Here is a 24795-nt window from a genome sequence, read left to right as displayed (position 1 = left end):
TATCCAGCTCTCTGTGGGGTGGATGTGCAGCTTGCATAATAGAGTTGTAAATAGAGATGGGGTTATTCATTTTCATATACGAATACAAATATCCCCGCACAGATGGCGTTAGCAAGGGCCAAGCCCCATAAGGCCCGACAGTCCACTCACCGATCCACCGCAGATGCGGACCGTGAGATTCTACCAATTGATCCGCAGCGCGCTATCTGCTCGCCACTCTTTGGCCTTGCTGCAAGGCTTGTCCTCCCACCTCCTGACATATGAATACCCCCATCTCTAGGTGTAAACTGTCCAGATAGTACTTTAATGCTATGGGGAGGTATTTAAGCAGCACACTTTGCTTTTCTTCTTCCTGCTTTTCTGAAGTCAGGGGCAGCAGTGATGTTCCACATGGCATGTTCCAGCCATCCAAGCAGCAAATGACCCCCTGTAACCCAAGCAGCTGTCAATTAAGAATTTCTCAGGTAATCGTGCAGCCACTGTCCACTTCCTAGCTGATGAACGGGAGATGGAAACTGGCCCCGGGGTTGGAGAGGCTCTTTGCTGTTCCTCTTCATTTCCCATGTGACTGCTCTCCACTCCACAGCTGGCCAGCAGAAGCAGAAAGGTGGCCGTGGCACAAGGAAGGCTTGGAGTGGCTCCTGGCTTCACAACTGAGGACTGCCACCTGTCAGCTGTTCTTGTCTGTTTCCTAGCTGGCTGCTGCTGCTGCCACTGCTGAGACAGTCCAGCAAAAAGTGAGTTTTGAAGCCCACTAAATCATGCCCAAAAGAATGCATGCCCTACCCCTGTGTCAGAAAGGTCCACGACAGCTCTTAGAGGGGAAAGATAGATTGTTCTAACTAGGAAAACAAACAATCCTTGTAATGCTAATAACACTTCAGTACAAATTGGTAAGCCACTTCTGACTACTTTATACCTGCAAAGGGTAACTATGAGTTGGAACTGACTCGAAAGGATGCAAATAATGTTTCTTTTTAGTAAACCAAAGTGAGTGAGAGGAGGAAACAGAAATAAAATTTCCAGAATGCAAAAAGGCTAACGATGATACAATTTATTTTCCTCTTCACCCTTTGAACTGTAAAATATTTCCCTATTCTTCCTCAAGCAGACAAAGATCTTTTCCTTCTCTGTGGGCAAGATTTCCCTCAGTGATTTAAAAAAAAGATTGTTATATCTTACTGCTTTTAATATGTTTTCGTGCTGCTTGTGTTTTTATAGGGTATTTGTTTCATCCTTTTTAGCACTGGCTAGCTTTTCTATTGTCTTTTAATGATATAAGCCGCCTTGTGTCCTTTCAAGGAAAAAGGTGGGGTAAAATATTATAAATAAACAAACAAATAAAGGCTGGTAGAGGATTTTCAAGGGATTATATACACCTTGAGATGACTTCAATTGGAGTCTTAGTGATTGGAGCTTTCAAAGGAGAGTTGGGGCTCTGATGGGGTTGGGGTAGGGAGGGCTGAGCTGCCACTCATCTTGTCCTTTAGCACCAAGGCAAGACATAACAAAAAAAAGCAACAATTGCATTTATGTCATGCTAAAGGTGATTTATAGGGACGTGGTGGCGCTGCGGGTTAAACCGCAGAAGCCCTGCACTGCAAGATCAGAACAACAGCAGTCAGAAGATCAAATCCACGCAATGGAGTGAGCTCCCATCGCTTTGTCCCAGCTCCTGCCAACCTAGCAGTTCGAAAGCATGTAAAAATGTGAGTAGATAAATAGGTACCACCACGGTGGGAAGGTAACAGCGTTCTGTGTCTAGTCGCGCTGGCCACGTGACCACAGAAACTGTCTTCTGACAAAATGCTGGCTCTACGGCTTGGAAACGGAGATGAGCACTGCATCCTAGAGTCGGACACGACTGGACTAAATGTCAAGGGGAACCCTTACCAACCTTTACCTATTTGTATACGAACATCCAGAACCCAAGAGGCCAGGAGACCCAGTCCTGACTCTCCAACCTGACCTGTCCACTTACGGGTCACTGCAGAGCTGGTGTCCTCTTTGTCACACCAATACCAGATGTTGCCTTGCTACCGTTTCTCCGCCTTTTTGCACTTCTGACCCCTTCAGCCTGGGGGGTGGGATGATGAGTCTCCCCACTCAGTTTCTGAGTGGCCAGCAGCACAAGGAAGTGGAGAAGCACCGGCTGGTCTACGTCCAGGATTGACACAATCAGCAGGACACTGGCCGTGCGCGCTGGGCTTTGAGCCATAAGTGGATGGGAAAATTTGCTTAGGTGGGCCTCAGCTTCCCGGCCACCTGGGTCTGGAATATCTGTATTCATATACAAATATGGATATCCCATCTCTAATCCAGAACAATATACCAAGAGCCACAAATCAAAACACAGAAATTGTTCAAAGCAAGATAATAGCATCAATCCATGCTCAGTCATAAACACAACCTTTATCAATATTAAACAATTTAAAAGCAATTCATTACAAAACCTTTCATCAACATGTAGCTAAGGCAGCAATTAATCTATAGATCACAGTATTTCAGTATACAAACAAAGCAACAGTAAAAACATTTGTCATTCCATGTCAATAATGCCTAACTATTAAAATAGTGAATAATAATCTGTTAGAGACATTTGATGAAATATAGCTGACCATTAGAAGAACCAATCAACCGTATATAGGAGATGAAGAACAGAATGGCTGAGATCCTCTTCTGCAGCTTTAAAGTGCACAAGCCAGATGGTGAATCATCCGGCGATGGCAATATTTAATTAAATTAATTGAAAGCTTCTTTTATTTATTTATTTATTTATTTATTTATTTATTTATTTATTTATTTATTTATTTATTTATTTATTTATTTATTTGTTCATTCGTTCGTTCGTTCGTTCGTTCGTTTGTTTGTTTGTTTGTTTGTTTGTTTGTTTGTTTGTTTGTTTGTTTATTTGGCCGCCCACCCCATCCATTTAGTGGCCAGGCCACTACTTGAGGTGGCTTACGATATTGCAAAACAAAATAAAATAAAATAATGATCCAATTAAAACCTCAAATAAACAAACCGGAACTTATAATACCGATACCTATAAAAAAGCTGGCACAAAAGATCACAGCAAAACAGAGATAATTATTTCAAAAATAACAGGATAACAATATAAAAATGAAATTAAACCGAAATTAAGCTGGGATAAGGCTTTTGAAGGCCTGTTGTAAACAACTACATCTTTTCTTGTTCTCTGAAGCCGAGTAGGGAAGGGGCCTGTCATGCCTCCACCGACAGTAAGTTCCAAAGGGAGGTGGTCACCACAAAGAAGGCCCAGTTCTGGTTTGTTGATTTCTGGGCCTCCCTCAGGGTTGTCACCTGTAGCGTCCTGGATTGTGAGGTCTGGTGGGACAGGAGGTCAGTCTGAAGGGGAGGTGTTCAGTTTTATATTTCCCCTTTTCATGACTGAGGGTTCCCTCTGGCTCCCTTTTCCCTAGGGAAGCCTTTGAGAGCCTTGGAACCTGGCGGTGGGAGACGCTAATCACTGCTAGATCACTGCTGCTGGAATTGGGGCAACCAAGAGGATTCTGGGCAATGTGTGGGTCTAGGTCAAGTATGAGGTTTACCAGTGAGTGATGGTAATGAAGTTGTCTTTCCCAAACATGGTAGATAAGTGGGTCTGAAATAGGTTTGGGCACCATCACCTCCTTATGCAGAGAATCTTCAGAATGTTTAGTCATTTGGTCATTTTACTATGAGAGTGTCTTTCTCAAAACATGTCAGATCCAGGAGCCAACTCATATTTAGAAATGGCATGTACAGATTTTTTTTGGATTGCATTTTGGGAGTTCCATTCAAACTGCATTGCTCCCCCAGCCTGACAACCTTCTGCACAGACATCCAGCAGGGTTTTCAGAAACAAAGAGACACTTTAGGCAAGGCAAGACTAACAGGAATTTGGGACACCCCTGGGGGAAGCTGGCAAAAGTCCCAAGATACACAACCTTCTCCAGCTTCCCCACAGGCTGATGGTCACCTCACCATCAGTCTATGGGGTGATAGTGCACAAACTAGGAAAATGGCAGTTTGTGATGGTACACAGTCCCACCACCTTCACGGGTGCATTTGGTGGGGACATGGGAGAGAGTCTTCTCTGTCGTTGCTCCCAGACTTTGGAACTCCCTCCCACAGGAGGCCAGTTTGGCACCATCTTTGTTGTCCTTCTGCAAGCAGGTGAAGAATTTTCTTTTCAGGCAGGTTTTCCTTAGTGACTGCCTGTTTAGGAGACAATAAAGAGGATAGATTATATTTTGTGGCTTGTAAACCTGTTTTAGTAATGTTTTTAACCTAACAATTTTAATATAATGTGATTAATTCTTCTTTAATATTTGAATAATTTACTATTTTTAACTTTTAATACTGTGGTCTTAATTATATACAGTGGTGCTTCGCTTAACGAGCGCTCCGTTTAACGATGAAACTGCTTAGCGACGAAGAATTTGCAATCGAAAAAGCGATTACATTGTGATGTTCTAAATAAGAAAAAATCACTTTGCGATGATCGGTAAGCTGTTTCGCTTACCAATATCGCATAGTGATCTTTTTCATACAGCCGATTGGTGGTTCCAAAATGGCCACCGGGAAAAAAACATAGCCGCCCACTGTGTTTTGGGACAGATTCCTCGCATACCAAGCAGCGAAAATGGCCACCGTATGGAGGATTTTCGCTTAAAGGTGAGTTTTTTGCCCGTAGGAATGCATTGAAGGGGTTTCATTGCATTCCTGTGGGCTTTTAAAGATCACTTAGCAATGTTTTCGGTTAGCGGCAATTTTTGCTCCACCTATTAACATCACTAAGCGAGGCACCACTGTACGTACATACATACATACATACATACATACATACATACATACACACACACACACACACACACACACACACACACACACACACACACACAAAAGCTCACAGGTGTAAAAATGGACATCACTTGGGCAATGATGAATCAGAAAATATTTTTATTCCTTGAATCCAGGACTGATTACAGGTGAGGCTTATGGACCAAAGAAGGGGGTGAGATTTGGAGTGATTCAACCCTCCCCCATGGACTTGGCTCATGAGCTACCGCTGACTGGTGGTAATCTTTGCAGGAGGCTGCAATACATAAAACCTATTTTCTTCTTTACGGGACACTGGAAGCGATAAAGCTTTCTATTACTTCCTAGCTCATGTTCATCATGCATATGCAATTTTATCAACTTTTTGCATCAAAAATGAGCAGTCATTATTTCTGCCCTCAAGAAGATCTGTGAGGTAGATCCTCGGAAACATCAAATCAGACCATAAAATCTCTCCCAGTGAGTGGTACAGAAATTTAATCTCCAGCTTTATTCACTTACTCAGCGAGTCTGTACTTACATTAGTGAGGAGATTGTCTCATCAGGTAAAATATGCAAAAGAAGAGGCAATGTGTGAGTTTCCAGGTTTCCTGATCATTAAACCTATTACTCCCAGCAGGAAAAAATGTATCTAGGGAATAATACATGTGCAAGGCAGTTAGAAGAAACAGACACGTCTTCATGTATACGGTTACACAATAATTCACAGTTCATGGCAACAGTAGATTTGTGTTATGTAAGAGGGTGCATATATATTCTGTGCGTCATTTTGGGGAGAAAAGCAGGATGGTGACTCTTAGAAGTCTGTGTGGAACCAACAAATTGTTTATTGCAGGCTACTGAACAGACATTTGTACAGGTAGTATATAGATGTTGGCCAATATAGAAACCAATCAGACTATATAACTGGAAGCAGAAGAAGAAGCTTATTCTCTCTGCAAAAACCAGGAACAGAGTGTGGTATCCATTATGAACTCTTTATATAAAAGAAAGGAGTAGAACTCAAGAAGAACAACAAACAATATGAATAACGTTATAGTGGACATATTTCTGAAAGTTATATTACTGACTAAGAGAGATCACCTCCACAGCAAGTCCATCTCTGGATTCGGTACCAAGCAGAATGAACGATTTGCATTTAAAGTGGTCTTAAAGGTAAAGGTTCCCCTTGACAATTTTTGTCCAGTCGTGTTCGACTCTAGGGTGCGGTGCTCATCCCCGTTTCGAAGCCACAGAGCCAGCGTTTTTGTCTGAAGACAATCTTCCATGGTCACATAGCCAGTGCAACTTAGACACAGAACGCTGTTACCTTCCCACCGAAGTGGTCCCTATTTATCTACATGCATTTGCATGCTTTCGAACCACTAGGTTGGCGGGAGCTGGGACAGGCGACGGGTGCTCACTCCATCGCATGGATACGATCTTATGACTGCTTGGTCTTCTGACCCTGCAGCACAGGCTTCTGCAGTTTAGCCAGCAGCGCCACCACGTCCCTGTAAGTGGTCTTACAGATTACTTATTTCCTGTTATAGCATGTTACTTTAAAGGTGGGTCTCCTCCACATCTAAAAATGTGCATGAACACCTAAAAGATAAACCCACTGAGCCCTGTATTTAACATCCACTACATTCCCCAGATTGATGGCATTGCATAGCAATCCAGTTGCCAAATCATAGCCCTTTGTTTCCCCTCTTCAGTGTTTGGGTTGTTTTGTGTTGTTTTGCATTACATTGCATTATGTTGAGCAGTATTGTGTTATGTTGCATTGCATTGAACTGTGTTCTGTTCTGTTCTAAGAATGATCTAGAAATGTACAAATGCCCAGCTGAACCTGAGAATAAAACAGTTCAGGCCAACTTCTGAATAGCTTGGAGCAGGTTGGCCCTGATGTTTATGACAAATATTCAGGTACAGATTGGATTGGGATGTACTCCAACCTTCTTGGATACCATGGGGTGTTCTACATTAAATCAAGCCTGAACTCTTACTGAAAGCCAAAATGATCAAACTGGGGCTATCATACTTGGGACATATCACAAGAAGAAAGGATTCATTGAAGCCTACTTATATAAATTTTCCCTGCACAAGGCTGATGGAGTCATCGGCTTTTATAGTTACTGTATTTTTCCATGTATAAGACTATACTTTTGTCTAAAATCTTTAGACTAAAAATTGGGGGTCATCTTATACACGGAAGTAAGCTGAGGACAGAAAAAACAAGTGGAGAGGAAAGCAGAGATCAAAGTGATCCTGCAGGGCTTTGATCCCTGCTTTCCCCTCCACTGGCTAAGCCTTAGCAAAAAGAAAGCAGGGATCAAAGTGCTGCAGGATGGCTTTGATCCTTGCTTTCCCCTCTGCTTACTAAGCCCCATGGAGCTTAGCAAGTGTAGGGGGAAAGGATCAAAGCAATCCCATGGCTGTATAAGGGATCAAAACAACCATGCAATAGAGGGATTGCTTTGATCCCATTCCCCTTCCTTTTGCTAAGCCCCATGGGGCTTAACATGAAGGGAGAAAGCAGGGATCAAAGCAACCCTGCAGTGCTTTGATCCCTTTCCCCCTACACTTGCTAAGCCCCACTTAGATTTCTTAATTTTGGGTTAGAAAAGTGGGGCGCGTCTTATACAAGTTCCCAGGCTCCCTATGGATTGCTTTGGGGATCTTGTCTTTAAGGTTCGAAAAATGCCACCACTAGTTCTGGTCCCCCGATTCTGTGCCCTGTCTCCAGCCCTTGTGTGCCCAATCAAAAGCAGCACCATAGGCTTTCCTGCCCTGCCTCCTCCTCTGCGTGGGCACCTCCAGGAGGGTGTGGTGCCCAGGGAGCCCATACAACACCTGTGGGCCCAATCTGACAAACTGCATCAAACTGCCGAACCCCAGTAAATGCCCATCTCTAGTTGCTGTGAGTTGGAAATAATGATGGGGACAGAGAGAGAGAGAGAGAGAGAGAGAGAGAGAGAGAGAGAGATGGCATAAAAAGCATAGGAAATAGAATTTGGATGGGAGCTTTGAGCACCTTTTAGTTTCACAATTATAATACTTCCTCTTCTGTTGCCTCGAGCCTTTCTGAATGCTTGCAAAAAGAGGTAGACCAAATATGGGACTCAATCAAGGAAGCCACTGTAGCGAACAGCCCTGCCCTCACCTGTCCATCACAGCTGAGCAGTGGAGAAGGAGCCAATGAGTGGACGGAAGGCGGTGCCAAGGGGGGGAGGGGTTTGGATATAAAGGCTGGTATATGGAGTATGAGAGAGTTCAGTGAGTGAGAAGAGAATCTGAGAGTGAGAGAGATTCTGGTAGTGAGAGACTGTGTCAAACTTAAGAGTGAACTAAGGGTGATTGAGAGATCTGTGAGAACGCTAAATGGTACAGAGAGTTGATAGAGCTTTAAAGTTAAAGTGGTACTGATTCAGTTTCAAGTGATTAGCAACCTGTGATTTACCTACTGTATATTAATCAGATGTTAACCTCCCTGATCAAATAAATAAGTTAAGTTCCAAAAGTACACATGTCTCCTTGAGTGAATGGTATTGAGACAGCAATACCTGGTGGCAGCGAAGAAGGAAGAAGAGCGAGAACCTTGTGAAGGCCTGGGGGAATAGGGGCTTCAGAGGAGACCGCCACAGCCACAACCTTGAGTTTGAAAGGGCTGAGCAGGGCTGCTAATGATAGGAGATTCTGAAGGTCACTCATTCATAGAGTCACCAGGGATCAAAGGTAACTTGAAAGAACACAGCAACAATGCTTCAAATATGACTTAATGGTGAACTGTAAAGGGTTTCACCCTGCCCGGTCCAACGCATACCTTCTCCTTTGACAAAGGTTGTAATCTACTCAGGAGGTTTGTAGTGACAGAGATCATTGCTTGAGGGTACCAGGATACAGACAATGCCATGAATCTCTAGACTGAGAATCACCACTGGATCTGAGAGATACAAGGAAAGAGTTCTGCCAAGGATTTTGGAGAGCAGCTAGTGGTCTGAGTGGATGACCTTAGACTAGATGTGAAAGTAAGTTTTGGCTAATACTTGGCTATCAGACTACCTTGATTAGAAGTCATCTTTACCATGAAATGGGAACCATCAGAAGGTGAAGAGACAAACACATCTATATTCAACTGAAGTGGTGATAACAAAAAAAAAAGGTTGTAAACTTGTATTTTACACAAATTCTCTCTCTCTCTCACACACACACACACACAGAGAGAGAGAATGAGAGAGAGAGAGAGAGAAGGGGGGGTATGCCAAAGCCCAAAAGAACAAAATCCATTTTTATTTAATTAGTATTGTTTAAAAAAATTCCTAAAGTTTTAACAATAGGATTTGTTGCTTTTAAAAACAGCCTAGAAAATCATGACTCAGAACTTCATTCCAAGTCCTTCCCTGCGCTGTTGAATATGTTCAGTGATGCCTCCTTAGATACCACAGAAAGATTTAATCACATTCATATTAATTGCAGCTAGGTTGGAAATTGGTGAAAGGTGAAAGTTGCTTGCGTTCTCACATAGATGAATAGTAGAAAAGGGTTTTGAATGTGACACTGGCAGAATACACAATCACACATAAATGCATTTGGAGTAATTTTATTTCACATGTCAGTAACAACACTGACCAGGACAAATGCCATCCACTGCATAAAAATTGGTGGGAAAATCCTATTGGAACAGAGTGCACTTGGTTTTTCTCTTAAATACTTTTGGATTTATTATGAATGGAATGTCGTTCTCCTCTTTCTTTGCAGCTTACAAGGCTTTGGCCTTTCCTGTTCTTTTTCTCACTGTAACTTAAAATACACTGACTTTAAACAAGGGAAAGAACCTAGAAAATCTGAAATGAATAGTAAGTATAAGCAACTACCACACTTCTTATCTCTTTAAAAAACCTGAATCATCAAACAGTCTTTTGGATACTTGAGTAAAACGCTGTTTTCTATGTACATCAAGAACCATGGAGAAAAACATCTGACTTTTGAGGTTAAACATTATAAACCACACAATAAGTCCTGTATTGTGATATTACTGTGAACTTCTGACTGAACCCAGAGACTAGCCATTTATCATAGCTACTCGAATCAAGGAACTGCCATCCTTTATTTCATAAAGATCATCCACTCTACCCATATGGTTGATCTTGCACTCTATCCTATTTTATGTCTTTCTGAACTCTGCAGTTTTTTTCTGTCCCTCAAATAATGACTGTTGTATTCATGACTCTGTCGATCAAAGAGCACAGACATTTATGGACCTTCTCAAGGAGAAACAGGGTTCTGTTCCATAACTACCAGCATCTGCTTTTGGAAAACTCTGGACTTCTTCAGACCGATCCCATGCTTGTTCACTCAGATGTATATGTAAACTGGAAAAGGTGCAGAAGAGAGCAACCAGAATTATTACTGGGCTGGGGCACCTCCCTTACAAGGAAAGGGGACAGCGTTGGGGGCTCTTTAGTCTAGAGAAAAGGCGCCTGAGGGGAATATGATTGAGACGTATAAAATTATGCAGGGGATGGATAAAATTGATAGAGGGAAGCTATTTTCCCTCCCAAGACATCCACTCCAATTCAGTGTTGGGAGAGTGAGAACAGACAAAAGAAAATCTTTCTTGACCCAGGGTGTTGTTAGTCTGTGGAACTCCTTGCCACAGGATGTAGTGATGACATCTGACCTAGATGCCTTTCAAAGGGGATTGGACAGATTTTTGGAGGTTTTTCTAGCTGTCTTGTGTGCTCCCAGAGGCATCTGGTGGGACCACTGTGAGATACACGGAGCTGGACTAGAAGGGCCTTTGGTCTGATCCAGCAGGACTCTTCTTATGTTCTTATGTTCCATTTTACTATGCTATGCTAATAAAATTTGCCAGGTATGCAGTAACCTAAGGAGGGTATATGGAAGACCACAAGCCTAGTATACTTTCTAGAAGCCAGCTGGCTAGGGTTGCCACATCTCATTTCTCTAAATCTAGATCTCTAATTTGCAAATTATGCACATTACATTACACAGACTTATTTGCCTAATATGTAACTTTGCATACAGTATGCCAGCTGTGTGGATTTCTTTCCATATTAAATTAAGGATCTTAATTATTGCATTGTTGTTTTTTCTGGTATGTTTCAGCCTTAGCATCATCAACACAGTAATCACTGATCTCAGAGAGGCAGTATCGTGTAATGGTTGTGTTCTCCACCCCCTCCAAAATTAGTAGAAGGGCATATACCTAAATCAGAATGACGGTAGCACAAGAAAGGGACCCGGTCTCAAAGCTCAATAAAGTGAAGGGATCCAACAGATTGATTGATTGACTGATTGATTACTTTATATACAGTGCCACTGATAAAAGTGTAAGGCCCTTCTCTGGGCAGTTTGCAACAGTTAAAGCTCCCACCCACCCAAACAAATAAAATGACAATGAGAAAAGAACCCCCAAAAGTAACAGCAGAAAAAAACACAATAGCTCTCTAATAGGGGGAGGATGTTCTTGAAGACCTCTTTGAAGTGCACAGTTTTAACCCATTTCCTGAAGGACAGGAGGAAAGTGTTACATACAGCACTGATGTTACCTGTCTGTCATGGGTTTGGAGGGAAAGTTCCATCCTATGGGGAGTGGAAGGCGGGACATCAGGAGGAGGGGCTGTACTGTATATATATGTGAAGCCTGTGTGGAGAAGTTAAGAGACGCTGGGATGTGACGAAGCAGCAGCTGGGAAGAAGAAGCTGGTGTGGGAGTCTGTGTGTCAGACAGGGTACTACTGTGTGTCAGAGTACCAACCTGATAGGTTCAGGTGTCTGAATGGTTAGCCAGAACTGATAGGTTCAGGGTCTGTGCTTCAAGTTAAGGGTTCTGTGTGAACCAAACTGTATGCATGTATGAATGAGACTAAGCCACGTTACTATATCTTATTCACCTAATCATTTTATTTTCCCTGTGTGTGTTTTAAATAAACCTTATTCTTTTATTTGTTGAAAATCCATCCCTGGTCTGTGTGACTTCTTATAGGGAATGGTTGGTGGCAGCTTAGTTAACGTGTGGCAGATCCCAGTAGGTCTGGGTTTGTCACATTGATTGGTGTCCAGCGTGTGGGATACGACTGGTCCAGTTGTCCAGCGGTCCAGCAAAGCCTTGGCAAGTGTGCCCAGAGCAAGGGGGGTCTAGTCAGGGACAATCTGAGGCGCGTAGGTAATCTTCTAGGTGTACCTCACGGGGAGGTGCGCTAGTAGAAGAACGTGCCAACTGGGGAGACTAGATTAGGGTGCTCTGAGGCAGCCTGTTTTTGGCGGGAAAAAAGCTGAGGCAAAACTGTATAGTAACAGTGATTTAGCCTGCCTGCTGAGAGGCCCAGCAGAGGGGGGTAGACTCTAGCTTGCAATTGTTGCAAGTTAGTGCTGAAAGGACAGCAGCAATCTATAGGGAAAGCTGGTTCTGAGGCAAAAGAAAAAAAAAGTGGTCGTTTTATTTTGAGGCTTGACTTTTTAAAGCAGCCTGTTCTGGGGGGGAGTATGCCCTTGACTCGAAGACAAATGGCAGAAATGGGTGAAGTGAAAGACCCCCAGGTAGACCAAGGTTCTGAGGATGAATTGGGCTCAGTGCAGGGTGACAGCACGGGAGAACAGACCTTAGAACTCAGAAAAATGCTCCTAGCCCAACAGCATGAATTTAGAATGAGACAATTGGATAGGGAGGCCAGAGAAAGAGCTGAAATCAGTCAGGCAGAGGCAGATGCCAAGAAAAGGGGAATGGCCATGAGGATAGAAGAGATGGAACTGGAACACAGAGTTAGAATGGCACAATTAAAATTAACATTCCTAAATAAGAAAAATAACAACTTATCAGTTGAAGAAATTGCGGAAAGAGAAAAGTATGAGGCTCAGGTCAGACAAAGTGAGCAAGATCTTGAAAAATATAATCAGCAAAAAGACATTAAATTAAAAGAAATCAGAGATAAGACTGAAGAAAAAGTAAAAGAGATAAAAGCTAGGGCTGAGGAAGAAATTTTACAGATCAGGGCTGAGTTTGAGGCTAAGCAAAAGGAGCTGGATTTGAGAATAAAAGGGAAGGAATTGCAGCTAGAAAAGAAACCAAAAGAAGGCACACAGGTTAAGGCACAACGTCAAAACCTGAATTATTCTGAAGAAAACATGAGGGAAACATGGGACCCTCAGTACTCCAAAGGGTTAGTTCAGAGCCCGCCAAAAATGGGCGGCCATTTTGTTGATAAAACTTCTGGGCAGAGCCAGTCCAGGAACCAGATTTTGGAGGGAAAACCAAAACCAGAGGAGAAAGACTCCAAGTACAGCAGAAAATGTTATTTCTGTCAGGGAAAGGGCCATCTAATCTCAGGGTGTGAGAAATGGAAGCAGATAAAAGGAATTGTGCCTCAGGATTCGAGTGGGACCAAGCCAAAAGCTGTGTTCTGTGTCCAGAAAGAGCAAGGCTCATTGTCACTGAGGGAGCCTGTTGCCATGGCTACTCAATCTGGAACAGCTACATCTGCTGATCAGGCTGAGGAAAATGGTCCTCTTGTAGAAGTCAGGCGCTGCCTGCTGGTGAGAACAGATTCTCAGTTGTTTGAGACAGCAGGGGTGGACGTAGGAATACTTGACCGTCAGTATCGGGGGCTGCGGGACACTTGTTCTCAGGTGGCCCTGTGCCATCCAGATATTATTCCTAGGGAATATCTAATCCCAAATGAGAGCATGAAGGTGGCAGGGATTGAGGGGCAGGTGATCTCTCTGCCAGTCGCGGAGGTACCTGTCAACTTTCAAGGCTGGAGGGGAGTTTGGCGGCTAGCAATTTCATCGACTCTGCCAGCAGCCGTGCTCGTGGGAAATGACCTGGCTGAACATGTGAAACGGGTGCTAGTGATTACACGCTCACAAGCCACCACGGGGACAGTTCAGGGGGGTAATGATGAGCCAGAGACGGAAGCAGAGGGGAGTTCAGAAGCTGTGGTGGAAACCTTAACCACAGACAGCAGATTTGGACAAGAGCAAAAGGCAGACGCCACTCTCCAAAAGTGTTTTGAACAGGTGACTGACGCCCAGCTAACACCTGAAACCCCAGTGAGATTTCTGGAGAAAAAGGGGATTTTATATAGAGAGACCCTGAGGAATATCTCAAAAGGGGGAGATGGGATCAGAAGTCAGCTGGTGGTACCTGAAAAGTATCGCCCCATGATCTTACAAAGGGGGCACTCTGACATGTTTGCTGCACACTTAGGGGTGAACAAAATACAGCAGAGAATCACACAGAATTTCTACTGGCCTGACATAGGGAAGCAGATCAGGGAGTTCTGTAAACAATGTGATGTGTGTCAAAGGCAGGGGAATAGCCGTGACAGGACCAAAGCAAAGTTGTGCCCTTTGCCTGTGATTGACACTCCGTTCAAATGCATAGGGGTGGATATTGTGGGACCTTTGCCTAAGGCCACAAAGAGGGGGAACAGGTTCATTCTCACCATTGTGGACCATGCCACAAGGTACCCTGAAGCCATACCCTTGACTAACATTGAAACTAACACAGTGGCAGATGCTTTGGTGGGGTATATGTCCAGGATGGGATTTGCCTCAGAAATAATCACAGATTTGGGCGCATCGTTCACATCAAAGCTCATGAAACGCTTATGGCAAATCTGTGGAATTAAGCACAAGGAAACCACTGCCTATCATCCTGAAAGTAATGGGTTAACTGAGAAGTTCAATGGGACTCTAATGCGCATGATTAGGGCTTACTTGGCAGAGAATCCAAACAATTGGGACCAGAAGCTGCAATCCCTGTTGTTTGCTTATCGATCAGTGCCACAAGCCAGTACCGGGTTCAGTCCATTTGAACTTTTATTTGGGAGAAGGGTGAAAGGGCGCCTTGATTTGATCAAACAAAATTGGGAGCAGATCACCCAGGATGACCCACAAGACGTTGTGACATACAGAGACTCTTTAAGGAAGGACCTAAAGAGAAACCTAGAGCTAGCAGCAGAGACCCTGCAAGCTCAAAAGGTCAGAAAGAAAGCTTGGAATGACCAGAACGCCAGGGAGAGGCACTTTGACCCAGGGGAGGAAGTGCTTTGGCCTAGGCTCTGTAAAGAGAACAAACTGCAGCTGGGTAGCCCAGAAATAAAAGACTTGGGTCACATGGTAGGGGGAGGAGTGATAAAACCCCTGGAGGCCAAAATAGAAGCTGTTCGTGATTGGCCCAGACCCAACACCAAGAAAAAAGTCAAATCATTTCTTGGGTTGGTGGGCTACTACAGAAAGTTCATCCCAAGGTTTAGCGAGATTGCGGCTCCGCTGACCGATCTGACGAGGAAGAAGGCTGATGACCGCATCCCGTGGACCAGCGACTGTGAGGAGGCGTTCCAGAGGTTGAAGCAGGCGCTCGTCCAGTATCCAGTGCTGCGTGCTCCAGACTTCGACCGGGAGTTCATCATCTACACCGATGCGTCTAACACCGGGGTAGGAGCAGTTCTGTGCCAGGAGGATGAGAATGGTGACCAGCATCCAGTGTCCTACCTGAGTAGGAAACTTCAAAAAGGTGAGAGACATTTGGCAACCGTGGAGAAGGAGTGTTTGGCCATAGTCTACGCGATCCAGAAGGCCAAGCCTTACATCTGGGGAAGACATTTTGTTCTGTGCACTGACCATTCACCACTGCAATGGTTAAAGACAATGAAAACCCACAATAGTAAACTTATGAGGTGGGCTTTAAACCTACAGGACTATGACTTTGAAGTGAAGGTGGTCAGAGGGTCAGTGAACTGTGTTGCTGACGCCTTGTCAAGAAGACCTGAAGATTGAAGACGGCGAAAGAACATGGACTATGTATATATATTGATGACAAAAAGTTAAATGTACCTGGTTTTTTGAATTTGGTTTGTATGAATAAAGGTAAAATTGATGTAATGTATATGATAAATGTTTAAATGCCTAATTGCTATGGTTAACTTAGAATGTAAGTATAAGTAAGTATGATATGGTATGTATAACTGTTGTTGTGTGTTTTATCCAGGTTGTTTTTTGGTGAAAAGCACCTTAGCTTTCCCCCTACAAAACAACTTATAAAGAGGGGAGGTGTTACATACAGCACTGATGTTACCTGTCTGTCATGGGTTTGGAGGGAAAGTTCCATCCTATGGGGAGTGGAAGGCGGGACATCAGGAGGAGGGGCTGTACTGTATATATATGTGAAGCCTGTGTGGAGAAGTTAAGAGACGCTGGGATGTGACGAAGCAGCAGCTGGGAAGAAGAAGCTGGTGTGGGAGTCTGTGTGTCAGACAGGGTACTACTGTGTGTCAGAGTACCAACCTGATAGGTTCAGGTGTCTGAATGGTTAGCCAGAACTGATAGGTTCAGGGTCTGTGCTTCAAGTTAAGGGTTCTGTGTGAACCAAACTGTATGCATGTATGAATGAGACTAAGCCACGTTACTATATCTTATTCACCTAATCATTTTATTTTCCCTGTGTGTGTTTTAAATAAACCTTATTCTTTTATTTGTTGAAAATCCATCCCTGGTCTGTGTGACTTCTTATAGGGAATGGTTGGTGGCAGCTTAGTTAACGTGTGGCAGATCCCAGTAGGTCTGGGTTTGTCACAGAAAGGTGCCTGGTGTACATCCACAGGTAACATATTCCAAAGCATCATGACCACCACCTAAAAGGCCTGGTTTCTGCGGGTCTCTTCCCGGGCATCTCTTGAGGTGGCCACTCACAAAAGCAATGTCTGGAAAGGCAAATGCTACTTTAGGCTGTATTAGTAGAAGTATAGTCTCCAAATCTGGAGAGGTATTCATTCCTCTCTATTTGGCAATGGAGTTTTTGTGATCGCTATTGCGACCGCAAAACGATGTTCCTATGGGGAAAAATCGCTTAATGATGATTGGTTCCCTGCTTCGGGAACCAGTTTTTTGCTAGATGACGATTTTAAAACAGCTGATCAGCGGCTCTAAAATGGCCGCCCGCTGGGCAAAATGGCTCCCCACTGTGCTTTAGGACAGATTCCTCACTTTACAGGCACTGGAAAATGGCCACCCTATGGAGCATCTTCGCAAAACGAGCAGGTATTTTGCCCATTGGAACACATTGAACCTGTTTTCAATGCATTTCAATGGGTTTGTAATTTCGCTTGACGAGGATTTTGCTTAACAGCGATTTGAATGGAACAAATTATCCTCGTCAAGTGAGGCACCACTCTACTGTGTCCAGTTCTAAACACTACACTTCGAGAAGGATGCTGACAAATTGGAACAAGTTCAGAAGAGGGCAACAAGGATGATCAGCGGGCTGGAAACCAAGCCCTCTGAAGAAAGACTGAAAGAACTGGGGATGTTTAGCCTTGAGAAAAGAAGACTGAGGGGGGATATGATAATGCTTTTCAGATATTTGAAAGGTAGTCATATACAAGAGGGGCCGGATCTGTTTTCTATCAACTCTGAGTGCAGGGCACACAACAATGGGCTCCAGTTACAAGAAGCCAGATTTCAGTTGAATACTGTATCGGGAAAAACCTCCTAACTCTTAGAGCAGCATAACAATGGAATCAGTAATCTTGAGTGGTGGTGAATGCTCCAACACCGGAGGCACTCAAGAGAAATTTAGACAACCACCTGGCAGATATCCTTTGATTCGTATCCCTGCATTAAACAGGGGATTGGACTCTATGGCCTCATACCCCCTTCCAGTTTCATGATTCTATGAAGAATGGGGAGTCCAGGTAGATGATCTTCAGGAAAGAAACTCCAACAGATTAAAAACTTCCTCAGTCTTTTTAGGTCTACTATCAGCAGGACTGGAGCTCAGATATATATTTTTAACTATCACCTCCGTGATTCCCCAAGCTGTGCTGTTCAGAGGATATCTAGAAATTCAAATCTGTTTTTTTAACTAAATTCTTTCAGGACCACTGGCAGCTGTAGATTTACACAGCTGTAGATTTACCCAGAGCTTTCTGCAGGTGTAAATAGATTACCCAAATTAGGCGATTTCTCCTACAGGTAGAGGAGCTCTGGGGAATGGGATTAAACTGTAATAAATTGCTGTCTTTCCTTTTTCTAAGTAATTTTTTTTTAAAAAAAATCTTTACATTTCCAAAAAATAAAAATAAAAAAAGGAAAGGAAAGTAGAAACCCATTAGCAGGAAGTGACAAGTGCTTTGGTGGCTTCTGAACATCTTCTGCAACCAGTAGCACATTGTGGATTGAGTGGCGGATGCACCTCAACCCAAACATTTCCAGCTATTAAAGAAAGGGGGGGGGAGTCACTTTCACAAAACTATAACTCCAAAAAACCACACATTTTTGTGGAATTTGGAATTACATGCAATTCCTCTTAAATAATAATTTTCCAGGCTGCATTTTTTTTATTCTCTGAAATCAAAAGTGCAACCTTCCCTTTTTGATTTCTTGGAAATAATTAAAATAGTTACTATGCATACAACCTCTCTCTCTCTTTCTCTCTCTCTCTCTCTCTCTCTCTCTGTGTGTGTGTGTGTGTGTGTGTGTAAGAGCCTTTTCAAGGTGATCATTAGAACACAAGAGAGTTCTTCACATGGTAACCAACAAGTTTTATTGTGGAACCATGTACGCAGGCCCCCCAGTCTTGAGCCCAAGTCCCATTAGGAACACACCCAGTCTATCCAATTCTGGAAGGGGTTCCCTTCATCTCCTTGCCTTCCTCTGTGTTCTCAGTCTCCTCACTCAGGCGAGCAGCCCGGGCTGGTCTTAGTCCTTTTCTTTTTTTTCTCTTTTTTAAATATATTTTATCTTTCCAAAACAAACACAACAATACAAAATGCTTGCTAACAATCTAAAATGCTCTGCACCCTCATACCCACGGGACCCTTTGGAACTATTATTTTATTATGACCCTCCTTTCCAAAATTGTATTGATTGCTGCTTAGATGCTTTCCCCTTTCCTTTCACTAATACAAATTCAATAAATCTGCCCCAACTTTATGCACCAACCACAGATGCTGAAGAGGCTGAAACTGACCAATTCTATGAAGACTTACAACACTTACAACAAGGCCTTACAAATAGCAGAGAAGAGAATGGAAACAAAATGCAAGGGAGATAAGGAAAGTTACAGAAAATTGGATGTTGGGAAAGTGTGAAGGCAAGAGGACAAGGGGACGACAGAGGACAAGATGGCTGGACAGTGTCATCGAAGCGACCAACATGAATTTGGCCCAACTCTGGGAGGCAGTGGAAGACAGGAGGCCCTGGTGTGCTCTGGTCCATGGGATCACTAAGAGTCAGACACAACTTAATGACTAAACAACAGTAAACTAAAAAGTGCCCCAAAGGAGTAACCTTTTGTTGAATACACTTAGAATCATAATATGAGGTAACTATATAATACCTGCATTTGCTGGATAGCTCAGCGGCTTAGAGGTTGGGAATTCAATTCCCACTGTGCATCCCCAGATAAGTGCCAGCCTGAGTAGCCTTGGGCAGGCTGCTGAATCTCAGAAAAAGGGAACAGGAAATATTTCTAAGTACAGAGAGATAGACATTAACCAGAAAAATGTTGAATCAGGGTAGTTCATGGTTTGTGGCTACCCATGAACCATGAACCACCCAAGAATCTCAGAAAAACGAACTGGTTTGTGATTCTTTTTTTTTTTCCAGCTTGTGCCTATGGGAGGGGAATCTAATGCATCCACCCTCTATGCCACCCACCTGGCTCCTTCCCACTGCCTCATTAGCCTCCCTACCTGGTCCTGTGGCCTCCACCTCTTCATCCTCCACCGTCAACTTTAGAGAAAGCAGCTCTATAGCATGCACATGTACAGAGGCAGCTGGTCCAGCTCCCAGAAAGGAAGCTGGGCCATTGTCTCTAAAGATGATAACAGTAGAGGACAAAGAGGAAGAGGTAGCAGGACCACGTAAGGGGGCTGTTGAGATTTTAATATGAATATGTATTAAATATAAATGGTGTACAGTTGAAAGTAAACTGGCTGATTTTACCTGAGTCATTGTACTGATTTTATTCAGGTGTGGGTATCAAGGTTTGAGACTTAATGTTGTACAGCTGTTGTACATGATGAAACTTTATGTAACTTAGGATTAGACCACAATAGATGGGAAACCCTGACATCTGAGCATTCAGCCTGGAGGCAGGCATTGCATCACGGCCTCTCCCAATTTGAAGAGACCCTTGTCCAGCAGGCCGAGGCAAAGAGGCAATTACGAAAGCAGCAAAACTAGGGAGCTGGACAGGGGACAGATTGGATTTGTCCTCAGTGTGGAAGGGATTGTCACTCTCGAATTGGCCTCCTCAGCCACACGTAGCTGTTCCAAGTCCTCCATACAGAGTACGTTACCATTGTCTTTCGAGACTGAAGGATGCCTAACCAAACCTAACCTAAAATGTAACTGGAAAATGAAGTAATGTGTTTTCTGATTGGTCCCAGAATTGTATATAAGCCTCAACAGAGGCAACCGGGGGGCAGCAGGAAGGGGTAGGGTGTCCGTTTTGCTGAAAACAAAGTGCCATGTGGAAAAAAAAGTTCAGCACTTCATTTCATTTCATCAGAATGGGTTCCCCAAAGCAAACTATGAACTGAACCATGAAACAGTTTGATTCATAGAAGCTTTTTTGTTTGTTTCTTTATAGTTGAGTCTGTGTCCATCTCTACTCTTTACCTAGGAAACTCTTGATGGCATGTTGTTGTTGTTGTTGTTGTTGTTGTTGTTGCTGCTGCTGCTGCTGCTGCTGCTGTTGTTGTATCTTACTGGTTGAGAAAGGGGAAGAAACTACGGAGTAACATATTTCTAACTGGTTAGATCCAGATGTGGTTATATCCAGCTAAATCTTTCTTGAATCTCAAATATTCTCCTTTTCTTCTTCTCTCATTTATGCAGCATGCTTTTTTTTTTTTTTGGCAGCTGGTCTACTGTTACTAACACATGAGCAGGCCTGGGTGCCAAAGACGCTACCAAACTGGTGTTCTTATTAGAAAGTAAACATGGAGATCCTTCATCCAGAAAATACTGCAGCTGTGCCCAGGGTTGATATATGATGTCGAATTGCCAGCCATGAGGACTGTGTATAATATCTGTTCAAGATGAGAAGTTCCAGTATCGGAAGGTGAGTTCTCTGCATATGAATCCTATTGTCATCCAAGCGGTGGTTTCCTTTTCTTTGCCAAAAGGATCATATTTAAAAAAGAAAAACACTGTGTCAGTTTCATTCTATGTATTTTTATTTTCTTTTTCCCCCCATTTCTTTTCTTTTCTTGCATTCCCTCTTCGCAAAGAAAGAGGCTTTCTGACCTCCTTCCAAAACTCTGTTTCATTAAAGATGTTAAAGAAAAGGTAACAAAATAATATCCATTATATATGAACCTCCTAAATAACTAGGCAGTGTATAATATGTAAAAAAAAAAAGGCAAGGTGTGGGGGAGGATAGAATTAAAATTATTAAGGAAGAAAATTGGTAGAGAGGGAAGATATTCTTCTTAAGAGGAAAGTTGCTAAGTGAGAGAAAAGCAAATTACTTTGAACAAAAAAAATTCTATTCAAATATAATATGTATGTTCAGCCGGTGAATATAACTGACAAAGGAAACTGTGCTGGCAATGTGCTTACACAAATGCAAGACACAGCCATATGGGCTTATCAGGAAGAAAAAGGACAAGGTTTAAGGAATCTTTTGCTGTTTTTGTTGTTATTGCGGAGATCCTATTACCTTTCATTAAAAGGTGATCCTGTACTATCCCAGTCTCCATTCCAGCAGAGAGCATGGCTACATCTCCCTGTTCTACGTGAGTCTTCGCTTTGTCCTTCTGAGGTCACATAGACAAGGACACAGCCACAAGTAGGTAGTGTCACAGCTCAGACCTGCTTGGTTTAATACGGTCTGGGACCGAGGTTCCAATTTGGTCCCAAGGCTGGCACAATAATAAGCTTCAGTGAGGCAGAACCTAGAGGCGACTCTATACATGGAAATCACCAGATGGGCAATATCGAAATCAGATTGATTATATTCTCTGCAGCCAAAGATGGAGAAGCTCTATACAGTCAGCAAAAACAAGACCTGGAGCTGACTGCGGTTCTGATCATCAGCTTCTCATAGCAAAATTCAAGCTTAGACTGAAGAGATTAGGAAAAACCACTGGGCCACTCAGGTATAATCTAAACCAAATCCCTTATGAATACACAGTGGAAGTAAAGAACAGATTTAAGGAACTAGATTTGGTGGACAGAGTGCCTGAAGAACTTTGGATAGAGGCTCGTAACATTGTCCAGGAGGCAGCAACGAAAACCATCCCAAAGAAAAGGAAATGCAAGAAAGCAAAGTGGCTGTCCAACGAGGCCTTAGAAATAGCAGAGAGGAGAAGGGAAGCAAAATGCAAGGGAGATAGGGAAAGTTACAGAAAGTTGAATGCAGACTTCCAAAGAATAGCAAGGAGAGACAAGAGGGCCTTCTTAAATGAACAATGCAAAGAAATAGAGGAAGATAACAGAAAAGGAAAGACCAGAGAGCTGTTCAGGAAAATTGGAGATATTAGAGGAACATTTTGCGCAAAGATGAACATGATAAAAGACAAAAATGGGAGGGACCTAACAGAAGCAGAAGACGTCAAGAAGAGGTGGCAAGAATACACAGAGGAATTATATCAGAAAGATGTGGATATCCCGGACAACCCAGACAATGTAGTTGCTGACCTTGAGCCAGACATCCTGGAGAGCGAAGTCAAGTGGGCCTTAGAAAGCCTGGCTAACAACAAGGCCAGTGGAGGTGATGGCATTCCAGTTGAACTATTTAAAATCTTAAAAGATGATGCTGTTAAGGTGCTACATTCAATATGCCAGCAAGTTTGGAAAACTCAACAGTGGCCAGAGGATTGGAAAAGATCAGTCTACATCCCAATCCCAAAGAAAGGCAGTGCCAAAGAATGCTCCAACTACCGTACAATTGCACTCATTTCGCACGCTAGCAAGGTTATGCTCAAAATCCTACAAGGTAGGCTTCAGCAGTATGTGGACCGAGAACTCCCAGAAGTACAAGCTGGATTCCGAAGAGGCAGAGGAACTCGAGACCAAATTGCTAACTTGCGCTGGATTATGGAGAAAGCCAGAGAGTTCCAGAAAAATATCTACTTCTGCTTCATTGACTATGCAAAAGCCTTTGACTGTGTGGACCACAACAAACTATGGCAAGTTCTTAAAGAAATGGGAGTGCCTGACCACTTTATCTGTCTCCTGAGAAACCTATATGTGGGACAGGAAGCAACAGTTAGAACTGGTCATGGAACAACTGAGTGGTTCAAAATTGGGAAAGGAGTACGGCAAGGCTGTATATTGTCCCCCAGCTTATTTAACTTATATGCAGAATACATCATGCGGAAGGCTGGACTGGAAGAAACCCAAGCCGGAATTAAGATTGCCGGAAGAAATATCAACAACCTCCGATATGCAGATGATACCACTCTGATGGCAGAAAGTGAGGAGGAATTAAAGAACCTTGTAATGAGAGTGAAAGAGGAGAGTGCAAAAAACGGTCTGAAACTCAACATCAAAAAAACTAAGATCATGGCCACTGGTCCCATCACCTCCTGGGAAATAGAAGGGGAAGATATGGAGGCAGTGTCAAATTTTATCTTCCTGGGCTCCATGATCACTGCAGATGGAGACAGTAGCCCTGAAATTAAAAGGCGCCTTTTTCTTGGGAGGAAAGCGATGACAAATCTGGACAGCATCTTGAAAAGCAGAGACATCACCTTGCCAACAAAAGTCCGAATAGTCAAAGCTATGGTTTTTCCTGTCGTGATGTATGGAAGTGAGAGCTGGACCATAAAGAAAGCAGACCGCCGAAGAATTGATGCCTTTTAACTGTGGTGCTGGAGGAGGCTCTTGAGAATCCCCTGGACTGCAAGGAGAACAAACTTATCAGTTATAAAGGAAATCAACCCTGAGTGCTCACTGGAAGGACAGATCCTGAAGCTGAGGCTCCAGTACTTTGGCCATCTAATGAGAAGAAAAGACTCCCTGGAAAAGACCCTGATGTTGGGAAAATGTGATGGCAAGAGGAGAAGGGGACGACCGAGGATGAGATGGCTGGACAGTGTCTGCGAAGCAACCAACATGAACCTGACACAACTCCGGGAGGCAGTAGAAGACAGGAGGGCCTGGCGTGCTCTGGTCCATGGGGTCACGAAGAGTCGGACACGACTAAACGACTAAACACGAGGCAGAACCCTCAGGCAACCGTGTGCAACAGGTGCCAAGTTAAGCTTCCTCACCCCCCGATCTTGCATGATGTCCACCACTCGCACAGCTCTTCAAAACTAGCTGTTCCCTCAGTGGTGGCTACAACAGCCAAGCCGTGTAGGAGGATTGTCTAGCAAGTTTGGCCCAGGTGACATACCCTGCTTCTCCTGCGACAGGGCCTGACCCTTTCAGAGTTGGTTCTCCAGGTCAGCAGGTCATGGTGTTGGGGCTGCTACTGTTATGGTGCCACCTTCTATTTTTCCTTCTAGTAGTGGATGCTCCTCATACTTCAAGGAACAGATAGATGAGGACCCTGGTGTCTCACCCTTCATCTTCTCCTTCTGTGTCCACTTGGTGACTCAGAGGAAGATGACATATTCACCTCCTTCACCTCTAGCAAAGAGGAAGGTGAAATAAAGTTCACTTCGCCACAATGAGTAGTGATCTGGGTAGTAGGAGAGTTCTTGCCACCCCATTTCGTCCAATATTTGATGTGTATTCAGCCCTGATTTAGATGCTCACAAGAGTGCAGGTAGAAGAGATGTCTCCACTGCACTCTTCCCATATCTCATTCAGATCCAGAGAAGGTTCAAACTAAGAACTCAGCTCAGAAGAAAAAGCCAGTCGTATTTTGCAAGTGATTCAAATTGTGGAGAAACGAACTTCAATTCACATTCCTCTCTTAAGAATGGAACATACTTGCAATCTCATGCAGTATTAATTGACTTTTATAACCTGAAGACCACAAAA

Source organism: Pogona vitticeps, chromosome 1 (assembly GCF_051106095.1).
Source record: "Pogona vitticeps strain Pit_001003342236 chromosome 1, PviZW2.1, whole genome shotgun sequence".
NCBI lineage: Eukaryota > Metazoa > Chordata > Lepidosauria > Squamata > Agamidae > Pogona > Pogona vitticeps.
This window is presented reverse-complemented; position numbering follows the sequence as displayed.